The sequence below is a fragment of the Anser anser genome, assembly GCF_964211835.1.
Source record: "Anser anser genome assembly, chromosome: 7".
NCBI lineage: Eukaryota > Metazoa > Chordata > Aves > Anseriformes > Anatidae > Anser > Anser anser.
This window is the reverse complement of record NC_139727.1, coordinates 16,795,190-16,815,431: the sequence shown is the minus strand read 5'-3', so window position 1 is coordinate 16,815,431 and position 20,242 is coordinate 16,795,190. Positions and strand designations below refer to the sequence as shown.

General features: G+C 52.8%; 1 protein-coding gene across 1 annotated transcript in view; it reads left to right on the top strand.

Annotated features, from left to right (window-relative positions):
- Window positions 1–15,461, top strand: part of LOC310902597 (uncharacterized protein) — a 76,870-nt gene extending 61,409 nt beyond the window's left edge. The window contains exons 11-12 of the mRNA XM_083844413.1: window positions 10,488–10,641; window positions 10,758–15,461. The gene's annotated coding sequence lies outside the window, so the exon portion shown is untranslated. The remainder of the gene's footprint in view (window positions 1–10,487; window positions 10,642–10,757) is intronic.
- Window positions 15,462–20,242: the final 4,781 nt, after the last annotated feature.

Here is a 20,242-nt window from a genome sequence, read left to right as displayed (position 1 = left end):
AAGGTTGGTGCAGATGCTCCTGCACGCAGTGGGATGGAAGCCTGTCCTGAAGTGGTGCTACCCAATGTGACTTTGAGGAGCTGGGTTGGTTTATTTTTTTATTTCTTTTTCTTTTTTTCTTGTACAAATGCAGAGGGACAATAAACACAGTTGTCAACCCGTGACCCTTCTGAGCAGCCAAGGCCACCCCTCGTGCTCCAAATAGCCGCTGTCGGCTGAGATGTGCTTTGCGGGGAGCGTACAATTATGTGGGCTCTTTCAGCATCTGGGAGCGATGTAAGCTGTTATTTTCTCGAGCAAGGAAGAGGCTGAGAGGTTCAGGAGACAACAGGCAGCTCTGCGAGGAAGCCACAGTTAACCCTGAGTTAAATTTAACTCCCTGGGAACATTGGGAGCCTTGCGGCATGTGGGGATGGGCACCCTCCTGGAGGGAGCTTCTCCGGCTCCAAGCTGCTTTGTACGGGGAGGTTTTGGGGCAGAAAGGAGCTGAATGCTAAAGAGGAGAAAGGGCGAGAGGTTCCCTTCCCAGCCGTCTGTGAGGGTGACTCACCCTTCCCAAATTCCTGGCAGTTTCTCTTGGTGACCAGCAGCTCTAGCTCGTGTTGCTGATTCATAACTGCTGGAAGCTTCTCTGCCTGGGTTCAGGGTAGGAAAATTGATGTGTTGGCTCTGATCTCACAAGAAGTTGTCTTAGAGAGGGCAAGGGGCAGCTCGAGAGAAGGGAGGGACAGTAGCAAGAGAAGATGTAGGGAGGAAGAGGTGAAGGAAGAGGAGGTAGTACTCAAGAAAGAAAATGTGTTTGGATTTCAAGTGATGGGGAAAAACACTTAGATGATCTGAAGCCAAACAACAGAACAGCTTGATGTGATGAATGATGCAAAACTCTGCTGCGATTGATTTCTTATTGCGACAGGGATATTAGTAATAAAATCAATACCAATAGTTAGCTAGGGCTAATAACTACACAGATCAGGTCGGATTAGATTGATATTACTTCTCCTAATAATCCACTCTTGTTGCTATCACATGCTAGGTAGAAACAGATAATGTCTTTAATTAAAAACAGGGGCTCCAGCACTTCTATTCACTCAGTCATAACTGGAGATGGCCCGTCCTTACCCCAGCAATTAAATCTGTCCTGAAGGCTTTCGAAATGAGAAGAAGGACTCCATTGTTTCCTTGGAGCTGTTTCTAAAATAACCAAATGTTGTAACTCAAAGGTCGTAGCACAAACACCGTCTTTGTCGGCGGATGGGTTGGCTGTGTTGACCTCGGGTGTTCTTGACTTGTATGTGTTCCCCAGCCACTTGTCTGGAGGAACCAGCAGCTTGTAGTGTCCAGAAAGCTGGATCTGTGCTGGGAGAGCAAGGAGAGGGGACCTGGCTGAGTTTTTGGGGATGAGCTGCCCTGATGGGTTAACCTTTAGGACATCCCCTGCAAGAAGACAAGGTGCTAGGGGGTGAGATGGGACCCTCGACCTGCATGGTGTCAGGCAGTAGAGCTTTGTACTTGCCTGCCCTTGGATAAAAAGGGCTTTTTGCAGAGCTGTGCCTGCCTGCTGGGCTCAGCAGGGTGGGTTTGGCTGGCTGAGGAGCACGAGCTGCTGGCTTGGCGAGGCAGCTGATGGAGCAGCACAAAGGTTTCCTGCCCCCAGAGCATCTGGAGACTGTGGCAGGGCAACTCCTGGGGATGTTTCCCTTTGGATGATCATTCCAGGGAAAAAAAAAAAACAACAGAAAAAACCACCACCATGCCGCCACCGTCCATGCTCTGAAGCTGCTGGGAATTAAGCTCTGGGCCGTGCAAAAGCCCCCAGACTGACCTTGCAGCAACTCTTGGTGTTCTGACATCAGGTGTCAGAGCTACGCCTCATGCTGGAGCACGACCATAGCCCTTCAGGTGTTCGTGCCAAAAAAAAACGTGTTGAAGCCCCTGCTTGCAGATGAGCTGGGTCAAGCTGTGGTCACCACCCCCTGCCCCATCTCGAGGTGACGGCCGTGCCCAGCAGCTCACCCAGGGGAACCAGCTGGTGGCCTCAATCAATGCGCTTCCACGAAAAACGCCAGCGTAGAGAAAACAGCATATTTAGAAGCAAAAGGCTCACCGGGTTTTATTGAATTTGTTCCAAGCCGTTCTGCGTTCAATCACCCAGAAACTGTCTCCCTGCAGGCAACGATATCTTTTACTAACGAGCATTTGCTGTACGAAATAGCCCGTCTTGTACTTCCCGAGGTCTGTGCGCGGCGCCTGCCCTGCGTTGGGGCTCCTTCCTCCTCTCTTTGTGCCTTAGTCATGGTAACGAAACCTTATGCAAAAGGGGAAGAAAAAGGAGGAGGAGAGAGAAGGAGAAAGCATAAGAAAATGTACCTAATGGGTTCTGCTCTGGTCCCCAGCAGGAAAAAACTGCATCCTGCACTGGGGCAGCATCACCTGAGTGATTATCTTTATCTTCCTTGGGATGCAAAGGGAGGCTTTCCACCTGGAGTGTTCCACAAGTTACCCATCCCAGCAGGCAGGGCTGCCTGCCCATGCCCAAGCTGGGCTCTGTTTTGGGAAGCTTTGAACCCTGTGGTGGCCGGGCATTGAGTAGGCAGCAGGGATTTTTCTTTTGCCAGGAGCCAGGTCTAAATCATTTCTCTTTGGGGAAAGGGAGCAAGAAAATGCACGTGCTGCTTCTGGGGAGGTGTGTCTGTGCTGTGCCTCTGATGCTGGAGCCAGGAAGCATCAAATTGCCTTTTTCTCCTCCGCCTGGCTCGGTGCTTCTCTCCTTGGGTCTCGCTCCCCCTCGGTGCTCTTCTCACTGGCTCGCGCATGCTGTTGGGTTTTGTGTGCTCTTCAAAGCCTAACAGCGGTGTGTTTTCTGTGTTTTCAGGGTCTAATCAGGACAAGCTTACCAGGCCTGGGCTTTATCTTGCTTACAGTGGTTAAAAACAGCTCCACACTGATTTAGAAACATCAGGAGGCAGGAGCTATTCCTCCCCAGGCACCCTGGAGAGAGCACAGCCAGAGTTTCTCCAAAGCACACGGGAACACCACTTCCACCACAAGTTTTTTTGGGGCTGCTTTTACTGCCCATATATAACAGCTTTGCCTATGTCTCTGCTTCTCTGGAGTCATCAAATATCACACTTCCCACCCAGCTGCACCCTATTTGTGGAGCTAGGTTTATATTTGTTCTTTTTTGGCGTGTTTCTTGTTTGGCTTCTGTTTGATTTCTGTTTTTTCTTTGTGCTCGAGCACCCATTTGGGCCCCAAGGACCATGTCCCAGGAGGGCTGCAGCTGGCTGGAGGGCAGCACCTGCCCTCTTCTCACTTGCTGGGGGTCCTCTTTGCCCTGTCTCTACCCTACAAGTCTTACTCTGCTGGCTTTCACGTGGCTTTCTGCCCCTCCGGACGTGTCAGCCCATGTCTCTGCTTGCTGTAGGGTGAAATCCTTCGTGAACCCCAGCAGCACATCCAGGTGCCCACCCCCCGCTAAATGCTGGAGGAACAGGGACTGGGGTGGCTCAGAATCGACTGCTTTTCACTCGGAGCATGGCTGGCTTTCTCGGGAGTTTGGGGAAATTTTTAATAGCGCTGACTATTGATAACCTGTCACTGGGAATTTGCTTAGCACTTCACGGCGCGAGCGCTAAAAATACAAGGTCCTGCTCCCTGGAGCCTTCGGGAACGTTGAGAGAAAGCAAAACCTGAGAGGCAGGAGGGTTGTGGAGAGAAGTGGAGATGCCAGGGCATGGTCAACCAAAAGCATAGCTGCCAAATTAATGGCCCTTCAAACTGGAACCCTCTATTTATCCTCCAGATATGCGTGGCAAGGGAAGACACCAAGTCTGCTGCAACAAGCCTCGCTCTTCTCAGCCCAACGGTGGTGTTGCATCAAGAGAGATGGTTCTGGAGGGCTTCTGTAGGCAAAACCCAGCCCCTGCACAAGGAAAAAGATGGAGAGAAACCTCAAAGTGTCAGTCCCCTGCTGATGGTTTGGGAGCTCTTGTGCCATGGCAGAGGAAGTCAAAGGGAATTTTTCCTTCTGCGTTAATGGAAGCGGGATCGGGCTATTTATCTTTGATGAAATGCCAAGAAAAGGTTGATGGTGTTTGCAGGAGGCAAAAAGGTATAATAAATAGTGCTTCCCACTGCCTTCAGCTCCTGCCCTGAGACAGGAGGAGAAACGAGAGGCAGGAGAGTGGATCTGATAACCCCGGTGTCTGTGTTCATCCCTTCCTGCCCTGTAACTGATGTGACGCCGGTGTCTGCCCCATTCTCACTCAGGAGAAGGCTTTGAGGTCTGTCGACATCTCTAAGCCCCATTATTTTCCATATTTTGCACCCATTTTCAGCCCATCACAGTTAAACCCCATAAATCAGACTTTGAATTTGGGCTGCGAGCTCCTCGGGCCAGGCAACTGTCTTATACCTAGGGATGTTTGGTTTTTTGGTTTTTTTTTTTTTTTTCAATGCCCCTGATCTGGTGTAAATAGATGTGTTTGGGAGACTTGAACAGAAGTGGCAACAGATGCGCTGTGTAATAAAATCATGAAAGCCAGGGTTATGCTTTTAGGAGGGGGACAGAGAGGAGGAAAACCTGCAGGCATCGGAGACAAACCCAGGCAGAATTAGGGAAAGGCGCTATTTAATAGCTCAGCAATCATGCTCTCCTTTCCAAGGTGCGTTACCCCTAGCACTGAATTAAGGCCAGGTTGTGTTGTGTTTGATACCTATGCTTTTAGCCCTCTTTCCTTACTTTCTTGTCATTAGATAGATTTGCCTTTAGAGAACTTTATTTTTCTTTCCGAGTGTCTGTGCTGGCTCAGAAGTGACTCAGGACTTGATCGATACCTCTGGTGGCTGCTGCTGCGGCCACTGATGGGAAGCTGGCGAGAATTATTCAGGTGAAAGCCCCGGAGAAACATCAGTCAGGGTAAGGTCAGGTAGTTTGCTTGTTTTAAATCTTCTTTGTTTTCAGAAATGGCAACAGTGAGAGAGTGCCAGAAAACAGATCTCGGGGAATATTGGGATGGTTTAAATGCGCAATGGAGGAAGGCAGGAATTTATGGCAAGGAAATATGTTATCAGTAAAAAAAAAAAAAGTGCATTTCTAGTAAAATCAGGCTTTGTTTTGGCTTTTCAGAGGGGGAAAGACTGGTCTTGAGCCTTTTGAGGTTCAGATCAGGAGTGCTTCTGTACTCACCACCAGGACTGTCCTGCCCTCCGACTGTTCTGCTCCCCAGGGAGCCCTGGTGGGATCTCTCTGCCTGGTAGCACCCAGTAGCTTCTCCTCCTGCCCGAGTGATTTCTCCCGGGTCTGGTTGGGGTTGGAAGCGATGTGAGCATCCCCTGTAAATACGATCATGCCTTGGGGTGGCTGGTTTTTTCTGGGAGCGCCGCTGGGTTTGCAATGTTTGGTTTCTCCCCCCCGTGTGCAGATGGTGGGAGCTTTATTTGGTGCTGATTGCTTGGATTTCCACCTCTCCTGGCAGCATTCCCAAGCTGTGGCCTTGGTCCAAACCTCTCCATCCTGCTCAAGGGCCACCACGCTACGTCTGCTTCCCATTCACCCAAGGGAAAAAAGGACACCTCTTGCTGCACCCAGGATGAGTTTGGGCCGTGCAGATCAAACCCTGTTGCCAAACTTTGCGGGGTGATGAGCAGAGCCCAGCAAGCGATACCATGCAAACAACTTGTTAAGTGAATTTTCTCCCTGTTCAGATGGCTTGCATAAAATGAGATGGAAGAGAGGAATAACTCTTTAACGTGCATACATCAGGCAGCATTTTCAACATTTGCCCAGAGGATGTTCATGCCTGGTAGTGCTATTTTCGTGGTGGCTCTTTGCAATGATTAATTTAAAGTGCCAGCATCAGAATCATGGGAACACACGAAAAACTCAGTTTTTCTTTTAAAATAGAAGTGAGTTTCCTTCCTGATGCTGCAGAAAAAAAGGAAAAAAAAACCAAACTTGGTAAGGTCACCCTTAAAGGCATGTAAAACACCCCTCTGCTTCTCTTCTAATTTCATACTTTCCCTTTGGTTTCTTAATTTGGAGAGGAACCCTCTCGCTGGGAGCACACCATATGGTTGCGGCTCACCAGAACGGAGATGCCGATGTCATCCAACCTTTTGCAGCAGATGCCCCGATTTCCCGCAGCCAGGGCGCTCGATGAGAGCTTTCTGTGACGAAGCTGAGCCCTCACTTTCTTTCCCCAAGCTCCTCAGAGGCCATCCTTCAGGATGCCTCGTGCCCCATCTTCCCCCTGAGCATCTTCACGTGGAGGCGTTGGACCAGACCCCTCTTGTGTTGGGTGCATCCCGTCCCTCAAAAATAACCTCAACTCCTCTTCAGCTAGTGGATACGGTGGTCTCCACTCTGTTCATTTCTTTGCCACCTGTGGGGCATGCCTTGGGGCGTCTTTCCTTTCACCACTGTGGTATTTAGGATGTGCATCCATGGGTGGCACAGATCTCGTGCGGATAGCGAGCAGAGAGCTCACGGTTATTTACCGGGAAAGGATAAGCCCCGGCATTTATATAAAACATTAATAATTTCGCCCTTTCCCTCCGCGTTTACCAAATTGATTTTTGAACTGCTAGCAGTCGTATTGCAATAAATATAGTTGAAATCCATTGCACGTAATGGTTTATAAATTGTGAGTCATAATTCAGCGGGAGCCTTGGGTTTGGTTTGCTGGCTCCCGTCGGTGCATGCGCGGGTGTGTGTTTTCCTTTCTTCAGCCCCTAAGACTGCATAACTCTCCAGTGGAGTAATAAATTGGGAATAATAGAAGCTCGGCTAACTAAATTTCACTTGTCAGGTTGAAGATTTCATGTTGTGCATTAACTTCTTGCAAATAGCACGTGGCAAAAAATAAAAATAAGATAGAATAACCCCCTGGCTCTGCAGTACCAGGCTGTCTGGGTGGGAGGGGAGCCCCTATTTTTTGCTCCTAACAGCAGCATCTCTTTATCCCTCTGCCAAAATGGGCCTGTGGGGCACCAGGAATAAGCTGTCCCCACCCCGAAGTTTGGTATTGGAGAAGAAGAGGGGTTTGGGTAGAAGGAACATCCGAAAACCGTGCAGAAGATGCAGAAAGGCTTAGGTCAGGGTTGCAAATAAGTGCAAGGCACCTTCCCAGCAGCCCAGGATGCACATCCCTCCTCTATCCCTCCTTCCCCAAAAATGCAGCAGCAAAGCCACGGAAAAATCCCCCCTGGGTAAAGAGAGGGAGCTGGAGCTCGGAGCAGCGGCCGGGCAGGAAAATCCATATCTGCTGCAGATTTATTATCTGTCGCGTGAGATGTAGCACGGGTATTTTTAAAACGTGGGCCCATTAAGCTCTCCAAACGGCTGGCTCACCTGCTATTTTAACAACGTGCTGTGACACCAGCTCTTTTATGAGTATTCCTCCTGGACTTGTTAGCTGTATGCTGTCGCATCCCATTCCGAGGGAGGAAAATGCCAGCAGGGTGACCATGCCAAAAGGGCTCGCTGAGGCTTTTACGGGGGGTACCGAGCCCAGAAATGCAGAGGGAAGTGGAGGAAGAATGGATAAGTTTGGAGTGATGGGTTTAGGTGTTTTTTTTTTATCAGATGCTGGGGCATAGAGGTGCTGGATGGAGGGATGGTGGGGCACGAAGCGAGCAGGAGAAGCCTTCCCCGGGCACGGGCAGGGCTTTGGAGCACGTCAGCGCTGGCACCCGTGGCCAGAGGAGCTGAGCCAAGGAGGGGAATGACACATCCCAGCACAAACAGCCAGGGAATGAGTGTGTGGAGGCGAGGAACGGCAGTGCTTAACCCTTCGGAGATGGCACACGGGGGGGACCAACTGTGCACAGGTTGGGGAAGGTAGGGAGGAGAGCCAGGTACCAAAAGGAGGTGCGTTGGAGCCCAAATGCAAAAATTTGGCCACCAGTACTGGCGAGGGGGTCTGATTTCCTATGCTGTTGCTATACCATGTGCCCGGACCTCATCGGTGCTGTGCAAGCACCTTCTGGCTTTCACCTTTGGGAAGGAAAAAGGAAATTTTGGTCCAAATTCCTGGCAGAGCATTCTCCATGTTCCCTTTTTTATGTTACAATCACGGTGGAGATTTGCTTGGAAAACTCGCAAAAGTAGCCCAGAAGAATAAACACAACTGCGTGGCAGAGATAATCAGTTGCTAAAACATGCCTACTGCTCTAATTATAAGGGAAATGAAATCGGGTTTAAGCTGGAATTAACCTGAGACCCCCCCTTATCCTGTCCATCTATCGATCGCTCCTGGCCCTTCTGGACAAATGGGATGGGAAGAGGAAAGGAGACTTGTCCTCACCCCAGGGCCCCAAAACCTCAGCAGCACGAGGTGCCCGTGCCAGCCTTCACCCAGCCTCCGCTTGCTTGTGTCTGACTGACTGAGGGTGGTTCGCCTCTCATCTTGTTCACCTGCCCAGCCTGGTCCTTCGGCTGATTTCTGCCTTTTCTTCCCCTCGTAACAGCATGGTGGCTCTGCTCTCTGTAATTCAACACCGAGAAACCTCACCTTGCCCCTGCTGCCCTTTTCTGCTCGGTTAGAGGATGGATTGGGACCGTGATCTTTGCTCGGAAGCATTTTTGGAGGTGTTTATTTCAGTTCAAGCCCAAGAGATGGCACTGCCAACGTGGTGTGTCCCAAGGAAGCCTTGTTCACCTGAGGTTGTCTGCCCTCTCCAACCTTTGCAGACACAGAAAATTTCACTGTGGGACAGCTGTGAGATGGGCAATCTTCATAATTCTCTGTTTTACTCATTTCTGGGTGATTAATCTGTCGCAATTAATTGGCAATCCTTGTTTTCTTTATGACCGTTGGCCGTGCTTATCGTTCGCCGCACGCCTTTGGGCCTGAGCTGGGTACCCGGAGCTGACACACAGATTATTTTATGGTGATTTATTCTGATTCCGAGCCCTGAGGAGGCAGAGGTTTGATCTTTACCTGTCTGGATCTTTATCTTTCCCCAGCCCTCGTGGGATTTTGGGGTGCCCACTTGGGTGCTGGGGATGCTCAGGGTTGCTGCTGCGCACATCGCACAAGGTCAGCCGGGCTGTGCAGGTGCTGCTGGGTTGCAGGGAGATAATAATTCATGTCTCCGTTGCTGGGTCACAGCTGAAAGTAATGAATGGCTTCCAAAACTTGTGCAAGTTTCCTTTTATTAATATATCTGGGGCTCCTCCTTTGCCCACGGGTGTCTGGGCACAATTAGGTCATACTTTTCCAACCTAGAAAACATGAGATTTTCTTTCTGCAACGAGAACTGAGATTCTCTGCTAATGGCAACGCTCCTGAAGAAGGGTCTGAGGGAGGAGGAGGAACAAAAAAGGCAGATATGGCAAGCAGACCATGATAAAACTGATCTGGTGTGATTCCTGTGCACAGCTATTCTGCACTAAGAGCATCTCTTTCAGAGGGTAACTTTTTCTGCATGGGTCCGATCCTGGAGCCCACTGGGGACCTTGGAGCCCTCTCCATCACTGATCTCACCTTCCTCCTGCATCTGGAGGAGGCAAAACTGTCCCAAAACAGGGACGGAGGGGACATCAGGAGCACCACGGTGCTCCCACCCCACCGCTGGGCTGCATCCCCATCCTGCATGCACCCTGTAAACCCAGATTTTTTTTTTTTTAAAAAGAAAGCGACCACGTGCGCAGGAGGGGAAAATAATCAAGCCGAGGGGAAGGAGAAAAAAAAACAACTTGTCCTCGTCTAACATAAAAGCCCTCCTCCCCTCGAAAGAAATAAAAGCCAGAGCGACATGAAGGTAAATGCCAGAGGTTTAAGTACCACGCTGCCGGGTGTGTTTTAAAGGTTACCTTTCAGGGGGTTGAAGAGAGACAGAGAGGGAAGGAGCTGGAGCACTTCCCGTGGCGAGGGCCACTCCAGCGCTTAATGGCTTTTTATATCCCCGTCTGCTTTCCGTGACATTATTAAAATTGTTTATTTTTAATTTTTTTTCCTCCCTGCATCTGGAGGAAGGGGTCGGGTTGGGGAGGGAGGACGAGCCGTTGCCGTGGCAATAGCCGGTGTAAATCTACATCGCGGATTGGGAGGCAAAAGGACGTTTTGGGGTGGTTTTTAAGGATGCTGTGGGTGGGGGCACAGGCAGGCAGGGGTGCGATGCCACCTGGGAGGAATGGCATTTTCCTCTCCCCAGGCACCCTGTCCAGGCTCTTGGGGATGTCAGATGTCCTCATGGGGACAAATTATGACGGGGGCTGGGGAGGCTGTTGGTGCAACAGCCCTGGTGGGGCAAGGGGAGGGGATGGAGGGCTCTCCCCGGGCTCTGGTACCCCAGCAGATGCTGGGGAGAGGGAACTTGTTCAAACTCTTCAGCTCTCATGCCCCAAACCCGTGTTTTGTTGGCAAACAGGTATTATGGCTATTATGTCTAATAAAATAAACCTAGTCTTTACTCCAAAGTTGCTCCAGGGGCTCTGGTAACTGCTGCTTTGCTAATTTTTTTTCTCCTATTTGATCTGAAAGCCCAGAATAAAAATACAGCAGAGACACTTGGAGAAAAGGGACTGACAGGACAAACAGCCAGGGGAAATCCTGGAAAGACACCGAAGTCCCGCAGGAACGAGGCACCCGGATGGGCTGAGGACAGATCCTGGCACCCCTGCTTCGAACTGGGAAGGTATTTCTAGGGGTTTTCCTGAATATTCACGTGTGTGCAAGCAGGGTTCAGCATCCCTGCTTACGGACAGCACCGGTGCCTACTTCTGCTGTGCTTGTTTTTTTTTTTTTCCCCAGCTCACAGCCTCGGTGCCAAAGCAGAAAGGACGGGCTGAGTGAAGAGGGATGAGTGCTACCAGAAAGAGAAAACCCCCTCTGGTCAGCACAGGCCCCCTGGGGGCTCCACCAGCACATGCTGGTGTATGTGTTTAGGTTTGGGGTTAGCTTTGCCCCCCCAGCCCCAGCAGGGGACCCAGCACCACGGTGCCCGGGGTGATGGCTTAATACAGGAGGCCCTTGCTTAGGGCCCCGTTGGGTGGGCTGATAACGCCGCCACAATGTGGGGAGGGAACTGATGGGAGAGGTGGAGGTTTAACTGGGTAATTCTCGCTGGAGCAGCTCCGGTGTAAGCAGGCAGAACCCCACCTGCATCTTTACACGGTTTTGCATGCTAACAAGGCCTGCGTCCCGTCAGGAGGCTGGCGGGGCGTGAGGGGTGATTAAACCCGGCAATAATAGCACGAAGCTGGCTACTGGGAGTAGAATGGAACAACCTAAAATGTCCGGCTTGTTTATTTTCCCCCCATTACTTATCCCAAACGACCCGAATGGATGGATTCCTCTCTGCCAAGGCCGGGCTGAGCTGAGCACAGGCGTTAAGCTGGGTGGGAAAGACCTGCCAGAGCACAGGTCAGGGACAAATGCTGAATATATTTATATATCACTGGCGATTTCTGGAGTTCTTCCCATCCTAGACAACCTGACCTTCAGTTTGCTGAACTCCATCCTGCATTTGAACGGCTGCTGGTGTAAAAGCAAGGCGCTTGTCCCTGGAAGCACCAAGACATCCCCCGAGGAGGTTTAGCCCCAAGTGCTTTATTTATATCCCAACCCCGTGCTGTTCTCAGACTGGGAAGGGACTCGGAAAATCCCTCGGGTCCGTGATCCAGACGTAATTTTTAGCCAGATTTCCCAAGGAAACGGAGCTGGTGCGGTCGTGGCTGTCGGTGTGCGAGCGCCTGGCTGCTTGCCAGTGCCCGTTTCAGCCCTTCTGACCCTGTGGCATGGTTTGGGGCAGTTTGAAGAGGGTTTGAGGTCTCGGAACAGGACAGATCCCACGAGATCTATAAGCACAGCATTAGTTTAGCATCAGTAGGGAACGCCCTGGTCCCCCAAACCCATTCCTGGTGACTGGTAGCTCCCCTTGGCAGACACGGCCAGAAGGCTTTGTGCCACGTGTCCCTGCTCCTGGCCAGCCTTGTTTTAAGGTCAGGAGGCCAAAGTGAAGTGGCCAACATGCTCCTACACTTGTCAGCTTTACCCAGCACGAGGCCTTGGTTGCAGATAGAGACATGGAGCCCTGTTTCAGCAGGAGAACAGCAGTCAGAGGCATGCCCTTGACTTCACTGCCGCCTGGGCTTATTGCATGCTGGAAAAAGCTGCCAGACGCTCGCTTGTACAAAGCTGGGGGAAAACTGCACCACATTGCCATCCCACCCTGGGAGCACCCGCCACATCCGCAGGAGCCCCACGGCCATGTAGCGTCCCCAAGCTCCAGGTGGCTTCAGGCAGCAGCAGAAGCAGCAGCAAACAAAACCACACCAGGACGCCTGGTCCGAGACCCCGGCCCCACCGCCCCGCGCCCTTTCCGGGTCCGTGCTGGCTGCCCCGGTGCTGTTGGCAGGTATATTGCGGGAGGAAGCTCGCCTCGGCCTCCGAGGGCGCCGGGTGTCGCTCCCAGGGGACGCTCGCAGCGCCGGGCAGTGACACGCATTGTTAGCGAGGCCAGGCTGCATCAAGGAAAACAAGTGGAGTGACACTCGGCCATCGGTGATTCCTCCCCCTTGCTCGTAAGTCTGTCAGCCCTTTCAGCTGGATTGTCAAAATACGTTTGTCACAGAACAATTCCTACCATTTTTTTTCTTTTTTTTTCCCCTTTTCAGACTCTGGCTGAACTCATCCATTTGGAACAAAACCCAATATTCATTTCCTCTCTGGGCAGTTTATTTTATTATTGGCTCACCTGCTCCCAAGCTTGAAAAGCTATAAGACTAGCTGGGTCTTCAAAATTAAATTCTGTTGGGTTTTTGGTGTGTGTTTTTTTTTTCTTTTTTTTTTTTTTCCCTAGTCTCACATATTCCATGGCTGCAGGTTACTGGCAGGGATTTGGAGATGTACTTGGCAAAAGCGCTTTCTGTCTGGGATGGGGTTGAGCAAAACAGGAAGCCTGTTTCTCTCTGAACCAGCATCTTTCCAAGGGCTGGAGCTGTTTTGGAGCAGGACGGGCCTTAGCTGTGCTTTGGGTGGTGGCGAGGTGGAGCTGGGGGCACCCAAACCGTCCCAGCACCCAGAGCAGGTGCATCCAGCACCTCTCACGCTCGGCGCACCCTCCCTGGATGCATAGGGCTGGTGGGAATGGAGCAAGGACAACTTGCTGGTGGAAAACCTCCTTCTGGTCAGTCCATAGGTGCCACCCCCAGTTCCCCTGCCTCCAACAGCACAGCTGGCTCACATTTAAGGGCTCAGGAGCTCCCAATTAGCCACTTTGGGGTTAAACTCCCCACCTCTCCATGTGTAGGTGAGGCCATCTTCCTTCTACAGCCAGACAAGTGAGGCCCAAAGGCAGGAAAAACCCCAAACTGCAGCTTTTGCTTTCAGGGACACATTCCCTGCCTCCTTTGCCTGCAACCCCAGGTTTTGTGCGTGGCTTTTCCGTGGGAACCCTGCCGGAGATGCTCACTCCCTGCAGACGCTGGCGGCGGTGCGGGAGCCAGGAGCTGACCTCACCATTTCTCAGCAGGAAACCAGTCACCAGCAACTGCTGTTCCCACTGACCTCATGCTGTGGGAGACCTGTCCTGTCTCACCTGGAAATGCCAGCAGCCAGACAAAAGCTGCTTTTACCCGGAGAGCTATTTCCAGCCTGGATGCATGTCGTACCAGGAAGCTTATTCCTTGGCCCCGCGGTGCGGCCGTGTGGGCTCCCTGGGACAGGAGCACCCCGAGCATCCCCAGCACCACGGGATGCATCCAGACCAGGCTGCCTGCCACGTGTTGGAACAAGAAAAGCAATCATGGCTGAAAATGAGAGGAAGGGGAGGTGTGAAGGAAAGGCTGGTGGGTGTCAGACAGGCTCCCCCCTGCAGTGCCCCCTCTCCATCCCCACTCAGGGCAGTGGGAGAAGCAGACGGGGTGATTTTATTCATTTTGGGGCAGAAGGAGGCAATTTCCTCCCTGTGAGCACCTGGAGGGCGCAGCTGATGAACAGGGCTCTTCCACCCGTGCAAAGCTCAGGAGGGTTTTTTTATCTGGGGCTGCTCCATTAACGCAAACAGACAGCGACGCTGGCTGCTGACACCGGGGTTAATTAAATCCATCTCTCCATCAATTCTTATTCAACTATTATCGATGGTCATTAGATCAGCGACAAAGTGACAAGCAAACAGTAATAGACTCATCTTAACCCTTGCGGTGCTGGAGAAGGGCAGCGGGATGAGGAGTGGGGGGGCTGCTGGTAGTAGTTAATGGTTATGGGGCTGGTTCACCCCTCTCCGGTATGTGCTGCTGTTTTTTTGTGGGGTTCGGGCTTCTTTCTTTGTGCAGCTCTTTATGTTGGCTGTTAACACCTGCAGGAGCCACAATGTGCTTGAGAGCAGCTGAAGAGATGCTTGCAAGTTAGACGAACCACTCATTCCTTGGGAAAAAACATGCACGAAAGAAATGGACAGAAAAACTAAGGCAGGACATCCCAAGGCATGGTGCTGGAGAGGGACCTGCTGGGTGCTCAGGATCTGGCCTCGCTCGGCGTTTTGAACTGCGTGCGCCCCTCGCTTCTTGCAGAATAATTGCCATCTTCATTTGGGGAGGGAAATAATTACTTCCTTTGTGACACGAAGTCAATGTTGGTCCTGAACTGGAGGGACAGACTGACAGAGGGAATTTCAAAGCGAGTGAAAACAAGGCTGGCATTTGGAGGCTGCAATTAAGGACACCGGGGGGGTTCTCACCCTTCTTTTTTTGCACATCTGATCAGAGAACTTGTAAGATGGGCTGGCTGCTCTGCTTCAGGCCGGGGAGAGAGCAAAAGCCTGCCTTAACTTTTCTACTTTTTGCCCAAATATTCAAAGATGCACCTTTTTTCCCCCCTTTGCCATGCGAGCAGGGTCATTTAATGGGGTCCCTTGGAGAGCTCCACCACGGGAGCATGGCCACGACATAAAAAATGCTCCCGGGAGCAGGGATTCTGCAACAGGGACACGAAAGCCCAAATAAATCATCAGGTGGTTCCTTTTGTAGGGTTTCTCTGCTCCAGAGCAGCCCCGGCTAAGTGGCAGCAGGTCCCCGCCGAGGGCTGCATGCATCCCCGGAGCAAGGGGGAGGCCGAGATCCAGCCCGGCTAATTGATGCTGAATTATGTGTATAAAAAAATAAATAAAAGAAAAGCGAAGCGGGTGGTTCTATAAACATATCTATTTTTCACAATCCGCACCAAACTGATTGAAGCCAGTGTCAGGGGTGATATATGGTAGCAAATTGATGAAACATTGATGCCAGGGGATGAATATTTCAGGAGAAGCTGTATACGTCGTACGGCGCTCTTCTTAAATCTTTAACCAGTGTTGGGTAACCTTGAGAGGGGTGTTTGTAAGTTTATTCGTGGCGAGGCGCCACAAGTAAAGAGCAAGGGCGAAGGGACCTGAATTTGGCTTTTGCTTTGCTTGGGGTGTTTGGTGCCAGGCATCTCCCCCATGCCCGAAGCAGGTACCAAGCAGGGGACCAGCATTTCTCGGTGACATTTAGGAGGTGCCCTGGGTTCTCTGCATTCGCCTCTCTGAAATGTGCTTGTTGAGTTTGGAAATGAGCAGCACTCAAGGTTTTTTTAGCAAAACCTCTAAGAAAAAGTGTTGTGTTTTTCTTCGTGGAAGCAGCATCACCAGGAGGATGCGGTTTGGAGGGGTTTATTTGTTTTATTTCCAGGGTGGGGAGAGAGAGGAAAGGTTTGCGGGGTTTTTTTGCTCGTTTTGAGGAACTGTTGATTTTTCTTGAACAAAACCCGTGTTATTGTAGCACAGGGAGCGCCTTCCCGTGCGCAGGACCTCCTGCCGCGCCGGCTCCGTGCCTCCTGCCCAGGACAGCTCACACCACGCCCGGGGAAATCTCTCCTACCACTGACACCATCTCGTAGCACTTTCCAGCCTTTGGGTGCTTTTCTTCCTCCCCTTCCACGCTGAAAGCTGCAAGTCGAGCCCCCGAGACACTCACGTAGCGCCAAGAAATCCCTGCTGTATGTCTTTTGGTAAGATGCATTTGCTGTTTTGCAGTGCTCAAACACCATCTGCTGTTTTGTGCAGTGGCACTTTCACACTGGGGGGGCATTTTTAAGCGTAAATCGCTCCTTAAAGAACAAATTTACAGTACTGGGGGCGGCTGGGGAAATCCCATGGCGGATGCTGAAAGGACCACGGCCAGGACCTGCGGTGCCCATCCTCATCCTGTGGGCACTGAATTTCTCATCCTCCCACCCAGCAGAGCATCTCCTACCCCTGCTCTCTGGCAGCCCCAGGGACGACAGGCAACTGAGGTCCTTCCACAGTGCTTAACTCAAAGCCCTGTTTAATGGGGCTGAAAAAACCCCAAGCCCTGATGGATCACAGGCAGCATCGTGCCGCCGAGGCCACTTGTGCCAGTGACAACGCGGCGGTGTCGCTGCTGTGACGTGTAATTTGTGGAGGAGCGTGGCTGAGCAAAGCGGTAGCAAACACCTGCTGAAGAAAGTTTGGCCATGATCTGTAGTGCTTAAACAAATATGAATAAAATAATTGGTGGCTGCTCTCCTTTTTCTAGTTTGGGAGTGTCACTGGGATGTAATGGCTGCAGCAGCACGGCCCTGTGCTGGCACAGCATTCATTTGGTGCCTCATTTCCAGATATTGCCTCGTTTGGTCTAGAAATGTTCATTTTCATGGAGCCAGGGATGCCACTGTCACAGTCGCATGAAGGTTGGGCAGTGTGTCCTGCAAGCAGCGTGTGGGTGCCCTGTTCCCAGGGTCCCCCCTGTCACCCCGGGAGCCACCGGGGCGTCTGCGCTCAGACACACTCCTTGCACGGAGCATCTCCAGCCATCAGCAAAGGGAAGCAAATGATGGTGTATTTATTTATTTATTTTGATGTTTCTTGGCTTTTTTTCCCTCCCTTTTTTCTTTTTTCTCTCTTTTTTTTTTTTTTTTTGCTGTTCTAGCTTCTTGCTGGCAACAGCAGACGCTGTATTTTGATGAGTTAATAAACATCTCCCCCGGGAGTTAGGGAGCTCCGGCGTGCTCCTCACCACGCCGTACGTCTGCCGAGCAGAGTTTGTAGAGCACGAGAGGCTTTTCTCCCCCCTAATCTGAAAACTCAGCCTCTCACCTCTCAGCCTTCCCCACCTGCTGGAGGTCTGCCTGGCCCCCACGGCACTGACAACGCTCCTGTGTTATCACAACCTGCTTATCAGCCTTCCAGACCGAAAAATGAGACTTCTTCATAATTTCAGAGAGCGGCAGTGATGCAGCCCGTGGGACAGATGGACACAGCTCCAAAACCTGCCATTTTGGGGGTGCTCCTCACTGTTGTGTCAGCCCAGAGCCGGCCACTGCCTTTTGGGAAGAAATGCCATTTGGGACGTGAGGATGGCGAGCGGTCCGGGGAGCCAAATTGCAGGTTTGAACTTGTAGAACATTACTGCTCGTGAATTATGGATAGTGATTGCACCTCCTGGATGATAAATTATTGAGCTGACATGCTGCATGGAGACCACATGCTGGTGCCCTGCGGATGAGGGGGGATGTTTGGCCCCCCCTGCTCCTCCTGAAGCTGCGGGAGCCCATCCAGTGCCACTGAGTTCCCCACGAGGACAGCCACGGGTGACAATCCCAGCTGATGGGGGAAATTTTGGCTCAGCCCCCAGTGCAGACCCGTTGCACGTGGAGCTCCTGGCTCGCTGGGGCTGCTTGCACCTCTGCAATGCATGGGGCCAGGTGTCGCCCTGTCCGCTCTGGTGCCCCTCATGCCCCTTACTGCCCATCCTGGGCATGTCCGAGGTCCAACAACCTCCTTCTTGCCCTCAAGAGCATTTGGGAATGGCTTATTCCCATCCCTGGAGGTGCTCAAGGCCAGGCTGGATGGGGTTTTGGACGATCTTACCTAGTGGGAGGTGTCCCTGCCCATGGCAGGGGGTTGGAATTAGGGGACCTTTAGGGTCCCTTCCAACCCAAACCTCTCTGTGGTTATTTCGGTGATGAGGCATGGTATCTATTTATCTCACAGCCATCCAGAATCCCTGGCTGGGGATGGCAGGTTGGCCGAGCCCTTGTCTGACGTCTGCCCCAGGCCTAGGGCTCCCTGGGGTGACCCCTCCATCATGTTTAATGCCCCGTGACAGCCCCGTGCCCCTCCAGGGTGCCTAAATGCTTTCTGGGGCCCGTTCAGGCTGTAGGTCTCCATAGCACCCCGTGGCAACGAGGTCCCTAATTCAATCACGGGCAGTGTGGAAGAAGAGCTGCCTTTTGTTTGCCCTTAAATCTGCGGCCCGATAACAAGATTTGGGCACTCCTCGCTCCTGCAATGGGAGAAATGGGGAATTATCACCGCCTCTGCACCTGCTCCACGGCGCTGGCGCTGTTACGCGGGCCCACTGCTCTTCTCTTTCGCCTCTCCCTTCTTCTGACCTCCTGGTATCGCCCCCCCAGCCCAGCCACGGTGCCACCGGGGAGTCTCCGAGGGACACCAAGCAGGGGTGGCACTGGGTTTGCATGGCCCTGGGGAGCTGCTCCGAGCTCCGAGTCCCCACGGCACAGGGGGACGTTTGCGATGCTCCTGCAGGGTTTGCACGGGGTCACAAGGAGGCTCTGAAGCTGGTACAAAACGAAGTGGGTCCCTAATCGAATCACACGCCGGCTCTGCATCGCTTGTAAAGCTCTGCAAAGCAGAAAGGGCTCGGGAGCTGCTGAACCACAACCACCTCCTCCCTCCCAGCACCTCCACGGGGATGCTGCTGCTTCTCTTCATGATTCTACGTGTCACGTCTTGCTCCTGCGGTGGCCCTTCTCCATCTCTAGCTGCTGTGAGGGTGCTGCATCTTCCCTGCCAGCCCCGTTTGGGATGGGTTTGCCCATCTGCAGCTGGGTTTGGTGGCGAGAGGCAGGCTCCTTGCCTTCACCTCCCTGGTCCTGGGGTAGCCTGGGGACCGCAGCCTGAGCCAAGGGGGCAGCTGGCTCCCACCCAGGCACCCACCACCCCTGGGGAAGCCCATTTTCCCCGAGCAGGGACTGGGGGGGGGCTCGGGGAGCAGTGTCAGCCCTGCTGGGGTGAGGGATGGTGCCCTGCAAATCGGGGAGCTGGTGGCTGGTGGTCCTCAGGAGCGGTGCTGGGGTGCACGTAGGACCTGCGTCCCCCCCAGCACAAGCTCATGTCCCCCCGCAAGATGTGGGGGTGCCAAGACAAGCATTGGAGAGTTCCCCTCGTGGCCACCCGGTTCCCCTCGTGGCCACCAGGCCCTCAGGGTTTGCTGTGTGCCTGAGACCTGAGCACCTCACCACACCCCAGGACCTGCTGGGAGCGCTGGGGCTCGGGCTGAGCCATGCACCCCAGGGATTTCGAGGCAAAGCAGGGGCAGCATGAAAACACCTGGGAGGGAAAACAGCCCTCGTGCCTTAATGATAGTTTGCCTTCTCGTATTTTTTTCTACGGTTGCGAAAGAGCGGTCGGCTACCCATTAATTTGCATTGCTTTAATTCATATTTTGAATACCAGACGATGACTTAAACGCCACCAAGTTTAACCCCGTGTTCTCCCTGCTTTCTAAAACAAGCTCCGGGCAAAAAACCCGCTCCGCTTCCAAGGGGCTCCTCGTACCAAGCTTTTCTCCCGAGCCCCTCAGCACCAGCGTTATCGGTGTTGTTTGAGACCAGGATAAATGCCTGCACGGTTGCAGAGGATGCTTTGCACCGAGGGTGCTGGGGCTGTGGGGTGGCCGTGCGTGGTGCTGGCCGTCTGTCCGTGCTGGGGAGGCGTCCGTGCGTCCCGGCCCCCAACACGCGAGCCAGATTCGAGGCTTTTATGGTGATAGCAGCTGGCAAGGAGATTTTGATTTCACTCGTGAGCCTTTTCCAGCACATCGCCCTGCTCTGAATATAGGGGATGGAGGGCTGCGGGGCAGGGGATGCACCGCCGGGTGCCACCCTCTGGGTGCCACCCCCCTAGGGTGCCAGCCTCCATCCTGGAGGGAGCCGGTGCCAAACCCCAGCCCTGGCCGCTGTAATTCCTCCCTGCCAGGGTCCCTTCTCCCCCAGTCCCTAAACCTTGCGGCTGCCGGCAATGAAACCCGCTTAGCAGCTCCCGGGCTGCCGGAGCTCCCTCTCCCCGAGCTGCGCGGTTCCTGCTGCCCCCCTGCGCCTCGCACCCTCCTTGCAGTGCCCCCAGCAGCCCCCCCCCCCCCTCGTTCCGCCGCAGGGAAGGGCTCACATCCCCCAAATCCTCGCCCGGAGAAGTTTGCAAACCCATAAACTCGGGTTTGGACGGGGGGGGTGGG